Here is a 17,937-nt window from a genome sequence, read left to right as displayed (position 1 = left end):
GCCAGAGCTTGCTTCTGCCGACCTGAGATGGCTTCTGCCAACCTGAGTTGGCTTCTGCTGACCTGAGTTGGCTTCTGCTGGCCGGAGTTGGCTTCTGCTGGCCTTAGTTGACCTCTGCTGGCCTGAGTCGGCTTCTGCTGGCCTGAGTTGGCTTCTGCTGGCCTGAGGTAACCTCTGCTGGCCTTAGTTGGCTTCTGCTGAGCTGAGTTGACCTTGCTGGCCTGGGTTGGCTTCTGCTGGCCTGAGTTGGCTGCTTGTGCTGGCTTTGGCCATCCTACATATGTGTGAAACTCTTGGTTTGGACCCCATTGAGTACTGGCACTGACTGGTACATTCTTTGAGCACATGAAAGCCTTGTGAGCGCATGAAAGAGTGAATGATGGGATATGCTGGAAGCTCAGTTGATGGATGGCTGAGAAGGTGAGCACTGGATCCATGGATCTCTGGGTGGATGCAACAGAATCGTGATGGACTCTAATCAGTGACTCATGTCTGGCCACGAGGGGATGCTGTCTGGTGGGCAGGGACTCTACACTGGGAGATGGCCAGGATCCGGAGCTGCATCGACCACTCAGTTAACCATTAACGTTCTAATGGCAGCCACCCCCTCTAAATGCTGCACTGATCTGAAGTCTCATATGCTTCCTCTCCCACCTGTGAAACATTGTATCAGTAATTAAAACAAACTCATAAAAACACAAGAACAAGTGACAAGATTAATGCAGAAGCTGGAAGAAGTTTTATTGGTTCTAAACAGGGGTTGGTAGAACAATCTTCCATTCCACAGGACAGGGGGTGGAGACATCCAGGTAGGACCCAGGATTCTGGTCCATTCTGAAATTAGAAAGAACAAAAGAAAATGTGACCTAATAGTTACTGTAGTACATGCGACGTGCAGTTTGTAAAATATGTCTATTGTCATGTTTGAAAATGTGTAAGAAATTGTAAATCATAAAAGAAAGTAACAAAACAGGACAATCTGACTTTCTGGGCAAATAATGATTGCCTTTGAAGAAAGAACTAAGCAATAAGCGTGTATTTATTATTACATGTGATGTTTACATGGATTGCATTTTCATCATCATGCAATCTCCACATTACCTGTACATTTCACATATTTCATCAGTACATAATGTCCCATTTGCTTCCTCCAGGTGTTTGTGAGTCATATTTATACCGCTCCATAAAAATCTGTTTAACATGTGTTGTGTTATGTAATAGCGACCGGCATAAATGACATGCCTGACAGAGTTTTCATAATTACATTTATTTCACCAAGTAACTGGTTTGATCAGAAGCTTTTTATAATGATGATATCCCTCTGTTTTTGTGAACCAGGGCATCATGCTGAACCCAGGGCACACTATTCAATGCATTTTATCCAGATGAATGTCCCATGATGTTTAGCGGATGGCCGAAACCTTACGTCAACGTGTGTTATACCTATGGATTGGCTCAACATAGAAGAATAAGGTTACAAAAACACTATTTGTCCTCTATTAAAATACAAATATTACGATTAATATGGATACTACATTTACCATGCTAACGTAAGAGCTGAACTCTCAACTCTGCCCTGGTAATGAAGGGCCCGGTAGCGCTGATGCAAACAATATCTCTATAACACAGTATGATCACTATTTTTACTCTATTTCTTTCGGAAATTGTGAACTACTCCTGTAAATTCAGGGCTAAGTCACTCATAAGTGTGGAATAAATGTTAATTAGTGACAAGAAAAATGCTTTGTGAACCAGGCACAACGATGGCAGAGGCGGGAGCAGGGATGCAGAATGGAGCCAACAATATTTGGGCAATTGAGAGTGCAATCCATTCGCTGGAGATAGACACAGAGATAAAGTAGGAACAGCCCACGCGGCCGGGCCAGGCTCCCTCTGAACGAGAACAGAAGCAACCCTAGACCTGTTCCTCCTGGAGGAACAAGCAACCCTAGACCTGTTCCTCCTGGAGGAACAAGCAACCCTAGACCTGTTCCTCCTGGAGCAACAAGCAACCCTGGACCTGTTCCTACTGGAGGAACAAGCAACCCTAGACCTGTTCCTCCTGGAGGAACAAGCAACCCTAGACCTGTTCCTACTGGAGGAACAAGCAACCCTGGACCTGTTCCTACTGGAGGAACAAGCAACCCTAGACCTGTTCCTACTGGAGCAACAAGCAACCCTAGACCTGTTCCTACTGGAGGAACAAGCAACCCTAGACCTGTTCCTACTGGAGCAACAAGCAACCCTAGACCTGTTCCTACTGGAGCAACAAGCAACCCTAGACCTGTTCCTACTGGAGGAACAAGCAACCCTGGACCTGTTCCTACTGGAGGAACAAGCAACCCTGGACCTGTTCCTACTGGAGGAACAAGCAACCCTGGACCTGTTCCTACTGGAGGAACAAGCAACCCTAGACCTGTTCCTACTGGAGCAACAAGCAACCCTAGACCTGTTCCTACTGGAGGAACAAGCAACCCTAGACCTGTTCCTACTGGAGCAACAAGCAACCCTGGACCTGTTCCTACTGGAGCAACAAGCAACCCTAGACCTGTTCCTACTGGAGGAACAAGCAACCCTGGACCTGTTCCTACTGGAGGAACAAGCAACCCTGGACCTGTTCCTACTGGAGGAACAAGCAACCCTAGACCTGTTCCTACTGGAGGAACAAGCAACCCTAGACCTGTTCCTACTGGAGGAACAAGCAACCCTAGACCTGTTCCTACTGGAGGAACAAGCAACCCTAGACCTGTTCCTACTGGAGGAACAAGCAACCCTAGACCTGTTCCAACTGGAGGAACAAGCAACCCTAGACCTGTTCCTCCTGAAGGAACAAGCAACCCTGGACCTGTTCCTCCTGGAGGAACAAGCAACCCTAAACCTGCAAGCCTAGACCTGTTCCTACTGGAGGAACAAGCAACCCTGGACCTGTTCCTACTGGAGCAACAAGCAACCCTAGACCTGTTCCAACTGGAGCAACAAGCAACCCTAGACCTGTTCCTACTGGAGGAACAAGCAACCCTAGACCTGTTCCAACTGGAGCAACAAGCAACCCTAGACCTGTTCCTACTGGAGGAACAAGCAACCCTAGACCTGTTCCTACTGGAGGAACAAGCAACCCTAGACCTGTTCCTCCTGGAGCAACAAGCAACCCTAGACCTGTTCCTACTGGAGGAACAAGCAACCCTAGACCTGTTCCTCCTGGAGGAACAAGCAACCCTAGACCTGTTCCTACTGGAGGAACAAGCAACCCTAGACCTGTTCCTACTGGAGGAACAAGCAACCCTGGACCTGTTCCTACTGGAGGAACAAGCAACCCTGGACCTGTTCCTACTGGAGCAACAAGCAACCCTGGACCTGTTCCTACTGGAGCAACAAGCAACCCTAGACGTGTTCCTACTGGAGGAACAAGCAACCCTGGACCTGTTCCTACTGGAGGAACAAGCAACCCTGGACCTGTTCCTACTGGAGGAACAAGCAACCCTAGACCTGTTCCTACTGGAGGAACAAGCAACCCTAGACCTGTTCCTACTGGAGGAACAAGCAACCCTAGACCTGTTCCTACTGGAGGAACAAGCAACCCTAGACCTGTTCCTACTGGAGGAACAAGCAACCCTAGACCTGTTCCAACTGGAGGAACAAGCAACCCTAGACCTGTTCCTCCTGGAGGAACAAGCAACCCTGGACCTGTTCCTCCTGGAGGAACAAGCAACCCTAGACCTGTTCCTACTGGAGGAACAAGCAACCCTAGACCTGTTCCTACTGGAGGAACAAGCAACCCTAGACCTGTTCCTCCTGGAGGAACAAGCAACCCTAGACCTGTTCCTACTGGAGGAACAAGCAACCCTAGACCTGTTCCTCCTGGAGGAACAAGCAACCCTAGACCTGTTCCTCCTGGAGGAACAAGCAACCCTAGACCTGTTCCTCCTGGAGGAACAAGCAACCCTAGACCTGTTCCTCCAGGAGGAACAAGCAACCCTAGACCTGTTCCTCCTGGAGGAACAAGCAACCCTAGACCTGTTCCAACTGGAGCAACAAGCAACCCTAGACCTGTTCCTCCTGGAGGAACAAGCAACCCTAGACCTGTTCCTACTGGAGGAACAAGCAACCCTAGACCTGTTCCTCCTGGAGGAACAAGCAACCCTAGACCTGTTCCTACTGGAGGAACAAGCAACCCTAGACCTGTTCCAACTGGAGCAACAAGCAACCCTAGACCTGTTCCTACTGGAGGAACAAGCAACCCTAGACCTGTTCCTACTGGAGCAACAAGCAACCCTAGACCTGTTCCTCCTGGAGGAACAAGCAACCCTAGACCTGTTCCTCCTGGAGGAACAAGCAACCCTAGACCTGTTCCTCCTGGAGGAACAAGCAACCCTAGACCTGTTCCTCCTGGAGGAACAAGCAACCCTAGACCTGTTCCTCCTGGAGCAACAAGCAACCCTAGACCTGTTCCTCCTGGAGGAACAAGCAACCCTAGACCTGTTCCTACTGGAGGAACAAGCAACCCTAGACCTGTTCCAACTGGAGCAACAAGGAACCCTAGACCTGTTCCTACTGGAGGAACAAGCAACCCTAGACCTGTTCCTACTGGAGCAACAAGCAACCCTAGACCTGTTCCTACTGGAGGAACAAGCAACCCTAGACCTGTTCCTACTGGAGGAACAAGCAACCCTAGACCTGCAAGCCTAGACCTGTTCCTCCTGGAGCAATACGCAACCCTGGACCTGTTCCTACTGGAGCAACAAGCAACCCTGGACCTGTTCCTACTGGAGCAACAAGTAACCCTGGACCTGTTCCTCCTGGAGCAACAAGCAACCCTGGACCTGTTCCTACTGGAGGAACAAGCAACCCTAGACCTGTTCCTACTGGAGGAACAAGCAACCCTAGACCTGTTCCTACTGGAGCAACAAGCAACCCTAGACCTGTTCCTACTGGAGCAACAAGTAACCCTGGACCTGTTCCTACTGGAGGAACAAGCAACCCTAGACCTGTTCCTCCTGGAGCAACAAGCAACCCTAAACCTGCAAGCCTAGACCTATTTCTCCTGGAGCAACAAACAACCCTAGACCTCTTCCTACTGGAGGAACAAGCAACCCTAGACCTGTTCCTCCTGGAGCAACAAGCAACCCTAAACCTGCAAGCCTAGACCTATTTCTCCTGGAGCAACAAACAACCCTAGACCTCTTCCTACTGGAGGAACAAGCAACCCTAGACCTGTTCCTCCTGGAGCAACAAGCAACCCTAAACCTGCAAGCCTAGACCTATTTCTCCTGGAGCAACAAACAACCCTAGACCTGTTCCTCCTGGAGCAATACGCAACCCTGGACCTGTTCCTACTGGAGCAACAAGCAACCCTGGACCTGTTCCTACTGGAGCAACAAGCAACCCTGGACCTGTTCCTACTGGAGCAACAAGCAACCCTGGACCTGTTCCTACTGGAGCAACAAGCAACCCTGGACCTGTTCCTACTGGAGCAACAAGCAACCCTGGACCTGTTCCTCCTGGAGCAACAAGCAACCCTGGACCTGTTCCTACTGGAGCAACAAGCAACCCTAAACCTGCAAGCCTAGACCTATTTCTCCTGGAGCAACAAACAACCCTAGACCTGTTCCTCCTGGAGCAATACGCAACCCTGGACCTGTTCCTACTGGAGCAACAAGCAACCCTGGACCTGTTCCTACTGGAGCAACAAGCAATCTTGGACCTGTTCCTACTGGAGCAACAAGTAACCCTGGACCTGTTCCTCCTGGAGCAACAAGCAACCCTGGACCTGTTCCTACTGGAGCAACAAGCAACCCTGGACCTGTTCCTCCTGGAGCAACAAGCAACCCTGGACCTGTTCCTACTGGAGCAACAAGTAACCCTGGACCTGTTCCTACTGGAGCAACAAGCAACCCTGGACCTGTTCCTACTGGAGCAACAAGCAACCCCTGACTTGTTCCTACAACCCCATAGCTGTTCCTACTGGAGCAACAAGCAACGATGGACCTGGTCTTACTGGAACAACAACTGGATCACCATCATCATCTTCGGTCCAACCAAGACAGCATGGAATGACTCTTGGTGGCCCACCACCCTTGGACCACCCCCAACACCCACCACACGCAATCTTGGCATCATACTGGACTCATCTCTCTACATGACTCAGCAAATCAACGCCATATCATCTTCCTGCTTCAACACCCTTCGCATGCTATGCAAGACTTTCAAATGGATTCCTTTAGAAACAAGAAGAACGGTCACCCATGCCCTCAAAAGCAGCAGAATGGACTACGGCAACGCCCTCTACGCAGGCACCACAGCCAAGCTTCGGAGAAAACTCCAGTGAATCCAGAACACAGCTGCACATCTCATCCTCACTCTCCCTCGCCACGAACACATCTCCGCCCACCTCAGATCCCTACACTAGCTGCCCATCAACAAAAGGATAATTTTCAAAATCCTTGTCCACGCTCACAAAGCCCTCCACGACACCAGACCGGCCTACCTCAACGAACAAATCAACTTCCACAAACCAACTTGACAGCTCCGATCCAACGACCTCGCTACATTCCCTCACATCCAACGCACCACCTCCGGTGGCAGATCCTTCTCCCACCTCGCCGCCAAAACCTGGAACTCCCTCCCCACCAACCTATGCAAGACCCAGGACCTCCTAACCTTCAGAAAGCACCTCAAAACATGGCTTTTCAAGCAGTAACCCCCCCACCCCCAGCGCCTTGAGACCCTACCGGGTGAGTAGTGCGCTTATGAAATTTGTTTGATTGATTGATTGATTAATTGAACAAGCAACCCTAGACCTATTCCTACTGGAGCAACAAGCAACCCTAGACCTGTTCCTACTGGAGCAATAGCAAGGCTGATTTGCATATGACTGCGTGCAATCTTAGCAGGCAGGATGGGCAAAATATTATGGACTGAGTGGTGGCCATAGTAATTATTAGAGGCTGAGATGAACTCATGCAGGTCATCTGTTACGTATTTGTATACTTCATTGTGATGCCCTAAGTGTGACAAGTATACCCAGACATGGTTTCTGTGCTCACTGTGCTGCTAAAACTAAACTGCCCCTGACTGAAAAAAACCAAATAGGACATAATCAGTCTTGGACTGCTTGTATTTTGCTTCAAAGAGGACTTGCTTGACAGTTTGGCTGCAATGTTCCTACTGGAGCAGAAGCAAGGCAGATGGTTTGCATATGGCTGTATGCACATGATAAGGGTCGTCCAATGTGCCTTACCTCCCATCACTGAGATGATCAGGACCTCCAGATGCACCATTCTCCATCTGCATGCAGTGTCGTAATTTGGTGCAACGCTCCTGCGGAGGCAGGGCCGGCCTTAGTGCTGGCGGCACCCTGTGCGAGAATGTTTGTTGGCTTTCCCCAATGACCACCCCGCCGCGGATTCTCTCACTACCACCCTTTAACAGTGCCCCTCAAGCCTTCATACCCAATCTCTTGCAGATGCATGTAATTAGTATTATAGAGCTACTTATTCCAGTGTAGGGTGTCAGAGCACGTTACATCGCACATACATTCCACAGAGACAACCAATCATACGAGTGAAACTCAATGTATCAGAAATGTTACATAAGACAGAGGACTTCAAGGTGCTGGTCGGCTGTATAGTTTAAGAGTGCTTGGTCTGGAGAAGCACAAACTGAGAATTTTAAATGTAACACCATGGCTGTACCCTATTGAACCTTTTGTGGAACATTAGGGCACTGGGAGGCTGGGGAAAACATAATAGCGCTCTAATCTATACCCTGCAGAATGCATGCAGGTCTTTGTTGATATAGTTGACTGTTTTATATTAGGATGCTAACTTATAAACTGCAAGAAACGAAAGGATCTCTCTGACAAATGCGTTATATGCACTTTGTGATCAGCATGGTACATGTTCTTTGCAGGAGTCATGTTAACCCCCGGCGATACCTTAAAACTTCACCAGAGAAAACTCCGATCTCCTGTTGCCTGAATGTTGCTGGAGGCAAGGAACGCTGCAGTCAGTGCTTTTAAAACTAAAATATGTTTGCAAACACGGCGCCCCCTCCCAAAGTCGGCACCCGGTGCGGTGGCACCGGTCGCACCGCCCTAGAGCCGGCCCTGTATGGAGGTTATGGTGATGCACATGGCATGATGGTGAAATTGCCATTAGACAACTTGTGCGACAGGTGATTAGTACTTGCCGGGGGAGGGTGACTGGAGGGACTTCGCAGCCGTGTTACGCATTGTGTTGCTGGTGCGATTCTTCTCCTTTGGCATGTGCGGTTGCTAGCAGAATGCCATACAGGTATACATACACGCATACATACAAACACATACACCTTCTAATGTACCATGTTCTCAGTGGATCATTCTTCTGCTTACCCTCACCTATGCTCTTGGTGGTTTGGGTCCTGCCGGTTTTCCTGCTCCTGCTCCGGGGGGAGGAGGTCGTTGACCAGCGCCAGGTGGTGGAGGTGGCATTGGTCCTTTTCCTTTGTTTTCCCCATTATTTCTTTCACCTGGATTCACTCCCAGATTGCCACCATCCTGTGCCATGTCCCTGGGTGGCTTGCCATCTGGTGGCATGTCTTTTGGGGGCTTGCCATCACCGCCGTCGTGGGGAGACCCTGTGTGTAGAGAAGTAAAAATAATAACAAATTTAGTCATTTCTGCTGGAAGGTTTTTCGAGTTTTTGTTCAGCATTTGGTCTCAGTGGGCATTGAGTTATGAGCACAAATCAGCAGGTATTTCAGAGGAGGAGGCATAGGAGGGTACAGTGCATGTGGGTTACATCTGTCTACGTAAGTACGCATTGTTTACAGGACACCAGGGAAGGGGGCGAGTTGGGTGGCAGGAGGTGTGTTTGTGAGGGACTTGACACAGTATTATCAGAGCCTGTTTTAGAGGTGGATGGTAAAGCAAATTCCTGAGGTTTCTATAGAAGAGGTGATTGCCTTGTCCAAGCCAAGCAGATATTGTGTTTTTTCAACCTTTTAGATCATTGGTGGAACCCTCAGGCACCATCTCGTCTTGTAGAAGACCCACCCTGTGAAATATTGGCCATGCACTTTTTAATACCCAGTTCTGCTCTGTTTCATTTGGAATAGAATTGGACTAAAATCTGTTCTCTAAAGAGTTCTTCATTTAGCCAAAGAAAAGCCTCTGAACAGTATATGTATGGGAGCCTGTTTATTGGCATAACCTTTGAGATCCAATATGCTCTCCTGCCAGGCTCCAGGCTGACGCCCTGATTTGCATCTCAGCAGATGGAATACTCTGTCGCAAATATGACGGCTATCCAGTCTGCCGTATTACGATCTCCATAGGATGTAATGGGATCGTAAAACAACGGACAGGACATATGTTACATGTGTGATGGAATATTCCCCTGCGCCAAGATCTGAATAAGACCCTCAGTCTTCACTCAGGAATGGAACTGTGTGAAGTTTTTCTGCTTGGGAAGTGTCTTGCATAGAAACTAAGAGCTGTTCCTATGAGGACCAGGGTCCGTACTGATTTGCATAAGGTGAGCCTCTGTCTAGAGTGGCACAGTGATTGAAAAATGATGGGTTAAAATACTACTTAGATTGATTTCAGTGGTTTTAATCTTTTCTGGATTTTCCTCCCATCACCTTTTGTTTGTTTTAAGTAACACTGTGAGCAACCAAGGATATGCACAGACTAGGGTTCCTTGTTTGTTCTCCCACAAAACCCAAGCTGTACCTTAGTGATGAGTTGCATAAAGGCAAAAATTGGTTTGCTTGTGTTTTTTTAGATGGGATGTCACCTAGCGATTAGGGATGGGCGGCTCCGATGAAGAACATGGCCTGGAGTGATTTACATAAGTCGGGCATCTGTCTAGAGTGGCAAGTTAACTTCAAAACTATTTTCTTTGTGATTTTTAAACAGAGTGGGCATTGATTATCTTTTTTTCTTCAAACAGCTTAGAAGGAGCACAAGAATTCTTGTGAAAACCAACAGTCAAAAACATTGGAAATTATGGGTGTTAACTGAATAATTCACAAGAGTTGCAAGAATTTAGTAACAGAAAATATTTGCAACCTAACATATTCCTACTCTGGAAATGGTGCTTTAGTTGGTCATAACCTGGTTCTGTGTTTTCAAAGAAGCTGGGAGAGGGGCACATCCAGCTACCTGAAGAAGGATGCGATGTGATCTTCTAGGCAGACTACCAAAACATGTCAACCGCCACCATCGCTACTAGAGTGTTCGATGTTTTTTTCACCCTTTGTGTGGCATTTTTCTGTAAGACTGATACATTGTGATCTCTGGGGGCTGGAAGAAACAGACCTTCACATTTCTACCTTAGAGTTGTAAGAAAGTATCAACTGATTAAAAGTGAATTGCACCACAGCCTAGTGTCATGGCTGCACCATTCCTCTGAGCACCCCTCAGATCTATGTTAGTTCATGTATTGAATGTCCATGGATTTCCGAATGGGGCTCCATCTTGTGAGCTGATAACAAAAGGACCCCCGGAAATGGGGCATCTCCACCAGTGCAAATGTAGCTGCCATCACTCCAGACATATAAGTCTTATAAGATTCTTCTATGTGGTATTCCTTTGGTAAGACCACACTTACATGTGGTGGTGGGAATGCCGGCTTCCTGCTTTACCTTAATAGTAACAAACAGAATAGCTTATTTTTTTTATATTACATTCACCACAGTCTAAGCAGTTCCATACCACACTCAGGGGCATATTTATACTCTGTTTGCGCCGAATGTGCGTCAAAATTTTTGACGCACAATCACCGCAAACCCTGCCCCATATTTATACTTTGACCCCGACCCCGCGGGTGTCAAAATTCCACCATGTGCATCATTTTTTGGAAGGGGGAACCAGCCTTGTGTTAATTATATGCAAGGTAGGCGTTCCCTTTCAAAAAATGACTTTAAGGCCTGTGCCCCTTATTTATACTCTGGCGTCATTTTGACGCACAGGAGGCGTGGGCCTTAATAAACGGCGCACAGCCTGATGTGTGCCGTTTTTTAACGCCTGGGTCAGGGCAGGCGTTAAGGAACCTGGGGGCTCGGAAGAAGCCCTGAGGTGCCCTCCCCTGCCCCCAGGGACACCCCCTGCCACCCTTACCCACCCCAGGAGGACACCCAAGGATGGAGGGACCCATCCCAGGGAAGTAAAGGTAAGTTCGGGTACGTATTTTTTTCCGATTTTTTTTTTGGCATAGGGGGGCCTGATTTGGGGCCCCCTACATGCCACTATGCCCAATGACCATGCCCAAAGTCCCCTGGGCACGGCCATTGGGCAAGGTGGCATGACTCTTGTCTTTGCTAAGACAGGAGTCATGTCAATGGAGGTTGGGCGGCAAAACAAATTGCGCAAATCCGGTTTGAGGCCTGAATTTTGCCTCAGACCTGACTAACACCATTTTTTGACGCACAACCCCCATTTTCCCATACGCCGGCGCTGCCTGGTGTGAGTCATTTTTTTTAACGCACACCAGTCCGCAGTGCCGGCTAACGTCATTCCATTAATAAGGCGCCCGCATGGCGCGTTGGAATGGCGTTAGCCATCAGTAAAATTTTTGACGTTGGCGCAGTTGTGCGTCAAAAAGTATAAATATGGGCCCCAGTTGGATGGCCCTGCTCTCATTGAAATAATGAGTCTGCTCCTCTGTCATTCAAACCAGTGACCCACAGACCAAGCACAGATCTCAGCAGCAGGTGCTTGAATGACCAGGCTATCCTGCTGTCAGGGAAGCTACTTTATACAAACCATGCTAATCTGGACCATAACTAGGACAAGCTGCAGTGGTGAGTATGGTGTTGAAATATCCTTGTCAGAATATATTCTGACAAAAAATATCATGTCCTAAATATTATTTTCAAACATATCACTCATTGAAGGCAACGTTAGAAAGCCTACACCCAGGCCGTACTTTTGTAAGCTTTAGTGTTACGCGTGATCTTCTGCACACTGGAGTCTGACTTACAACCATGGTGTTCTCTTGTAGGAGAAAATCAGAGCCAGCCTTTGCCACCTGCACTTAGATAGAGATAGGGGGCAGCAGAGAGGCTTGAGAGGTGCTCTGGGGCTCAGGGGTCAGGGTGGAGGTAGACAGACCATTAAATTCCTGGGCAGAGCCAAGCCAGGGCTAGGCCAGAAGTTCCATCTTGGACACAAGAGGTGGAGCACGAGCCGTCAAAAGATCTGCCATGTCTTTGCCATGAATGTAGAAACTTCCAAGAGTACTTGTGGGACAAGGGACGTGCCAGGGCCATGGTTTCAGCCAGAAACAGCAGCCCACCAATCCCACCCTCTTACTGTCTATGTTCCACAACAGCTCAGCGATCCTGCCTCATTCCTCCGCCCCACCCTCACGACAGCTCAGCGCTCCTGCCTCATTCCTCCACAGCACCCTCACAACAGCTCAGCGATCCTGCCTCATTCCTCCGCCCCACCCTCACAACAGCTCAGTGATCCGGCCTCATTCCTCCACAGCACCCTCACAACAGATCAGCGATCCTGCCTCATTCCTCCACCCCACACCTGCAACAGCTCAGAGGTATATTGTATTCTTCCCTGCCACCCCGCAACATTACAGCGTTGCAGTTCCCCCTCCACAATTCAGTCCAGCAATTCCCCCTCATTCATTATTAGACAGATGAATGTTGTCTCATTTTACCCATTTCCTCCATGTTACCAGCACACACATGTTGACATGTTTGAGACTGCAGTGTACGCCTAATCCAACTGTTATGGCCAAACCCCACAGCAATGTGTTTACAATGTGTTTACATGATTTCATATGACACACAAGAGGTGGTTTGATGGTGTGTTTGGGATTCCTTTCTCTGTTTGCAGAAGCAGCCAGACAGCGTGAGCACACACCTTTAAGGGGCTCTGGATAGCACATACGAATGGTTACACATTCTCCAATGAACTTGCATTCTCTTCAACTCATTCTGTCATGACCAGGTTTGATGGTGTCAAGGAAATCCCAAAATATACAGTTCTAGCTTTATTTTGGGAGGGTCCTAAATGTTTGTTCTTATTCCACAGTCAGATCTGTGATGTACCACCTGTCTAGCCATTCACCCCTGCTTAGGGGAAGTCAGAAAGGCAGCAAGAATCCTTCCTTACACATCCACAGAGTCTCTGACTTAAGCTACGTCTGGCTGGCTTGGCATCCTACACCTGAACCATTGCGGGAAGACTGTAATTGAGAAACAAACTAATGTGCTGCTCTTGTTATGTTCCACCTTGGTGATGGTGCATCCTAACGAAAGATGTATGTTTTGGCAGGAAATAGACACTGTGGTGGTGCTGTGATGGGCATATGTTGAGGCAAGGTGTAGCTGGACATGTTGCTTGGTCCCTCAAGGTTTTGGGCCCCCCCCACATTGCCATGGACCACTTTCGCAACATCTCCAACCTCACAAACGTGTGACTTCCACAAGCTGTGAGGATTTGCTTCCAAAGTTCTGACTTGCAACATTGGATTTAGATCGTCTTAAAACTGATGTGAACTTCTCCCAAGCACACCTGGCGTTTGTTGCTAACTTGGGTTTATTGACCAGAACACCTGACTTGCTTCTTTGAAACAAGAGCTGGAAACGACTATGGCTTCCGCCTTATGGTGCCCCGACTTAAGGACTATTTAGGTCTTTAGGACTCCTTTCATCCAACCTCCTATCACCAATTTGCTTCTGTCCGTATTTAGAACAACACAAGCTTTATAACAATGTCTGGCCAGAGAGAGTGTGTATACTTTTTATGATGGTGTAAATATGTGGACAGAGTCCTGACTCCACCTCCACAAAACAGTTGTAACAATACGTGTGGGAAGGTGTAGGCGTCCAGGTGTACTTTAACAACTGTTGAGTGACATTGTTAAGCTTTCCCAGTGCCTCTGTGTGTAATCGTACATAGAGCACACAGGGAACCTGGAGGGAAAGCCCTTCCCCTACACCAGTACCAAATGTGGGGGTGACCCAGCCCCTTACCATTCTGGAATGGGAGTTACTCTTACAAGGCAAAGCGTGTTGCCCACTTACCTCCCCTTCCATGGGATTTACTACGGCAGGTTTCTCCCACGGACACTCCTTTTACAACTGGAAGGAGTCCTCTTGTGACTTCCTAACAGACTTAAATGGGGCCATCTTTGGCTGTAAAAGTCCAATATGACTTTAATGAGTTGAGCTTTTAACCTTTCACCCTCACTTCCTGGTCCATGGCTTTCTTCACTTCTGTGTCTCGGAGTTTCATGTCTTCTCCTCCCTCTCCCAGCTGCACCTCTTGTTCTTCATGTTCCTCTCACTGAATGTCACTTCCTTCTCTACTGCCTCCCCACCTCCATCTACTCCTTACGTTCCAGGAGGAAGGTCTGTCTTCCACCACTCTATACCCCGGTGCAGGAAATCCTGGCTTCTGATTGTAGCGCTCCTCCCTTAAACCTGAGGGTTCCCCATCACCTTCCAGCTCTAAATCAGCCCACATTGGTCTATATACAAATATTTCTGGAGGGAATGACCCAGTCACTTACTAGAATCTCCAGGTGGAGGTGGGGAAGCCAGCGCCAGGGACAGCAAGGCGGCGAGGAGCAGGAGGACCCTCATGGTAGCGTCTGTCTCTCAAGAAGGTTTCTAAAGTCAGCAGCGACTGATGGATGCAGACCCCAACCGTGCTGCATTTATACACAACTATGGACCGGTCTCAGTTGCAACACAGGAGCCGTCATGGAAACATGGAAATCCAGGAACCCATAATTATCAGATTTGCATCTTTCCATGAAGCTCAAATTTAAATACTTCAGCGTCACTGAAGAGATCAGTTCCATGAAAACCAAACACTGGAGACCATGAGAACTCTTACAACCAAAGCAACTAAAATTCCAAAACACTGGATAATTACTAGTCTGATTGTTAATGAGTTCTCCACCTCTGGGCTTGTAAGAGGTCTCTGTGGACTCAATAGTCGAGGCCTCTGGCCCACAGTTTCTGTAGATCCGATGGCCAGCTCCACAAACACCCTTGTAAATTAAGAAGGACAAAGTTATTTCTCCACCCCAGGAACAGAGGTAGGATTACCCTGGTCTTCCATGCAATCTGCTACAAAGAAGTGGTTTATCCTTACAACAGTGCGGGCCAACACAAACCAACGCTTCACAGCTGGTTGCATGCCTATGAGTGATGAACACAGCGTTGTGATATGTTGTAGCTGTGCAAGGAAGGAGGACATCTGGGGACCCTGCATGCAGGTGTGTGTGCAGCATTGACCACCAATGGCTGTATTACATGTACGGGGCACTTTCCTTGTTTGCACCACGGCGCACCTTCAAATTGTGCCATATTATTGTGAATGCGCTTCCCCCAGGACAGCCACGAGCTTGAGGTGTCTTGGGGCAGCACATTCCAGTGAAATACAGCGCGGCTGCTTTAAAGCTGCTTGGTGTTTCACTGTTCAGGCGACAACTCACCTGCACTTTTAAAAGGGGAGAAAGATGCTACTGCAGGTAGATGGAGTGAGTGACTGCACACGCCTGCAAGGGGATGTCTTGGGGGACCATAGGGCCCTCTTTCTCTCCTCCGGAGGGACTCCTAGTGTGCCACCTTTTTGTGGCATACTTTCGGTGCTCTTCCAAAAGGCATGTTTGCCTCTGCACCCGCATCCATAATAAGTCAAAGACACGGAGGCAAAGTGAGTCCCTCATTTGCATGGGGCCATGTCCCGTGCAAATGAGGGAATTCTCTCTTATGATAGTGCTGATGCAAGATGTGTGCCAGGGCTATCTTTATTACAGAAGGATCTGCAACCCATTCTGTAATACTAAAGTGTCCCGGGGGGCACAAAGCAGGCGCATGTGCCTGTTGCATCCCTGGGACAATGTCTGCAATAAATCACCTAGAAAAAAAGTAGCAAATCAACGTATCAGATGATCCCTCCTGTATTTTAGCAGATTTGCACAAATGCTGTACAGACTCTATGCACACTACAGCTTTATATGTCCACGCCTTCACCCCAATACTTAATCCTGCAGAAGTGCATTAGCAAGTAAATTTTTAAATTTACGCCACCAGGAAAATATTTTTCCAACAAAACATGGAGGTGAGTATAAAACGTTTTTCCCTCTTTTATGCATGTGCTCAAACATTATTTAGGAGTAAATGTATATGGATCAACCATTGGGTGTGTATGTGAATACCCACAAATGTGCAACTCTGTAGATGTTCAATGCCTTCCCACCATCCCAGTAGATGCATCTCACAAAGACCATACGTTCCCACGTCTACCCAAAGCTCCAAACAGCAGGAACTCAGCCTCACACATATATCCTAGTTGCACCTTCCACCCACCAGAGGTATAAGGTAACACATCTTAACCATGTGAATCAGAGCCAAGCCTTTCTGAACCACAGCAGGAGAACTTAACTGCCCAATCAGTATGGTACATTGGATCCAGTGTGAGTCTCTTGGGCTTGATTTTACTGAAGGTTTCCTTTTGGGGTCTAGCTTGACAGCACAACTGTGTGTAGACCTTATGTGATGAGTCTAAAAAAGAGAATTCGGGATAGCTAGAGAGACAGAGACCTTTGCTCCTCCCACATGTTGGTGGACATGTTTTGATTGGACAGAAGTTCTATACTCCAACAGAAAAGGTGCTTCCCGTCCACATAGATGTGATCATGTTGTTTGTTTATCCTGCTGCCTGAGCCAGGGGCAGTATGGGCGCCCGGAGAAGGCTCACTAACACCCATGAAGTATCAAGCATACATGGCACATTCCAGGGGGCACACACGTGTCATTAACAGAAGTGCTGTCAAAGTGTCTTAAATAGGTCGATAATTGATAGGGTTTACTTTTCTGGTAGAAGCACCGATGGAGGGAGGGCAGTCATAATGAATGTATCACTCTTTTCAAGACCCAGCTCCTTTGCGTTTCACTTTCCATCATTAACTTTAGACTTCAGAGAGCAGTTGTGGGTTTGAGAGCAGTATGGGATGCCCAGGGCTACACTAACCTATATGAGCTTTTAGTCTGGCTTGACCGTGCCCTTGTCTCTAGACCTTACGTGATAAGCAAAGCTTTCAGAGTACGATTGGGAGGGGTTTAGGCCCCACCCACATGGTGGTGCCCTGAGTGCAGGATTTGATTGGGCTGAAGCTGTTTGCCTCCACTAAAAAGAATGCTTGCAGAAAAGGTCTGGTCTTTTTATTATGAAATGTTACTATAAAGACAGCAGGCTTGATGGGTTTATGATAAAAAGCATGTTCAAAGGTGGATTCTTATTTCTCTGTATTAGAGCCTACTGGTAGGTATTTTTTTACATGAATTCTTACAGATTACCATAGTAGGCAAGGGTTTTTGTGCTGTTACCCCCTCTGAGAAACCTAGGGGCATATTTACAAGGAACATCACATTGCTGACTAAGGCAGCTATGTGTGAAAAAAACTTGTGATGCGTCAGTACAGCTTATGACGCCATGGATGCTTCATATTTACAATACGGAGCACCATGGCTTAGGTTACCATGGATGCGTCAGAAATACTGATGCATCTGAGGGAAGCTTGCTACAACGCATCAGGGCCCAAAGTGATGCCTTGCTGAAGTTGGGCTCACGGCACTCACAACTTCAGCGATGCGACAAAAACACATAGGCGATGCGTCAGTGCAATATGTGGGGACAAGTGTAATAAAGTGTGAAATGGTGGAAACCTCTCTGTTTACTCCATTACATTGATCCTGTAAGCAGTACAGATGAATATGAAGCATGGCTAGGTGTCACATTACAGTGGGCATGGTATAGTTATGTGTACGTAGATGTGTGGTATAGTTATGTGTATGTAGATAGTATGTGTGACATATTGAGTGACAGGGCAATGTGAGTGGATACAAATAAATGTTGTAATGTAAAGCGGCAAATCATATCCAACCTCCCTTATGTGTGCACTGTTGATCTCTGGAGAATGC

At 47.8% G+C, this 17,937-nt stretch overlaps 1 long non-coding RNA gene across 1 annotated transcript; it reads right to left on the bottom strand.

Annotated features, from left to right (window-relative positions):
- Positions 1-711: 711 nt before the first annotated feature.
- LOC138247119 (uncharacterized) lies at positions 712-14,652 on the bottom strand. The gene is made up of 3 exons (XR_011194339.1): positions 14,514-14,652; positions 8,375-8,613; positions 712-834 (listed from the first exon to the last, which is right to left on the bottom strand). It is a non-coding gene; the product is annotated as an uncharacterized lncRNA (long non-coding RNA).
- Positions 14,653-17,937: the final 3,285 nt, after the last annotated feature.

The sequence above is a fragment of the Pleurodeles waltl genome, chromosome 7, assembly GCF_031143425.1.
Source record: "Pleurodeles waltl isolate 20211129_DDA chromosome 7, aPleWal1.hap1.20221129, whole genome shotgun sequence".
NCBI lineage: Eukaryota > Metazoa > Chordata > Amphibia > Caudata > Salamandridae > Pleurodeles > Pleurodeles waltl.
This window is presented reverse-complemented; position numbering and strand designations above follow the sequence as displayed.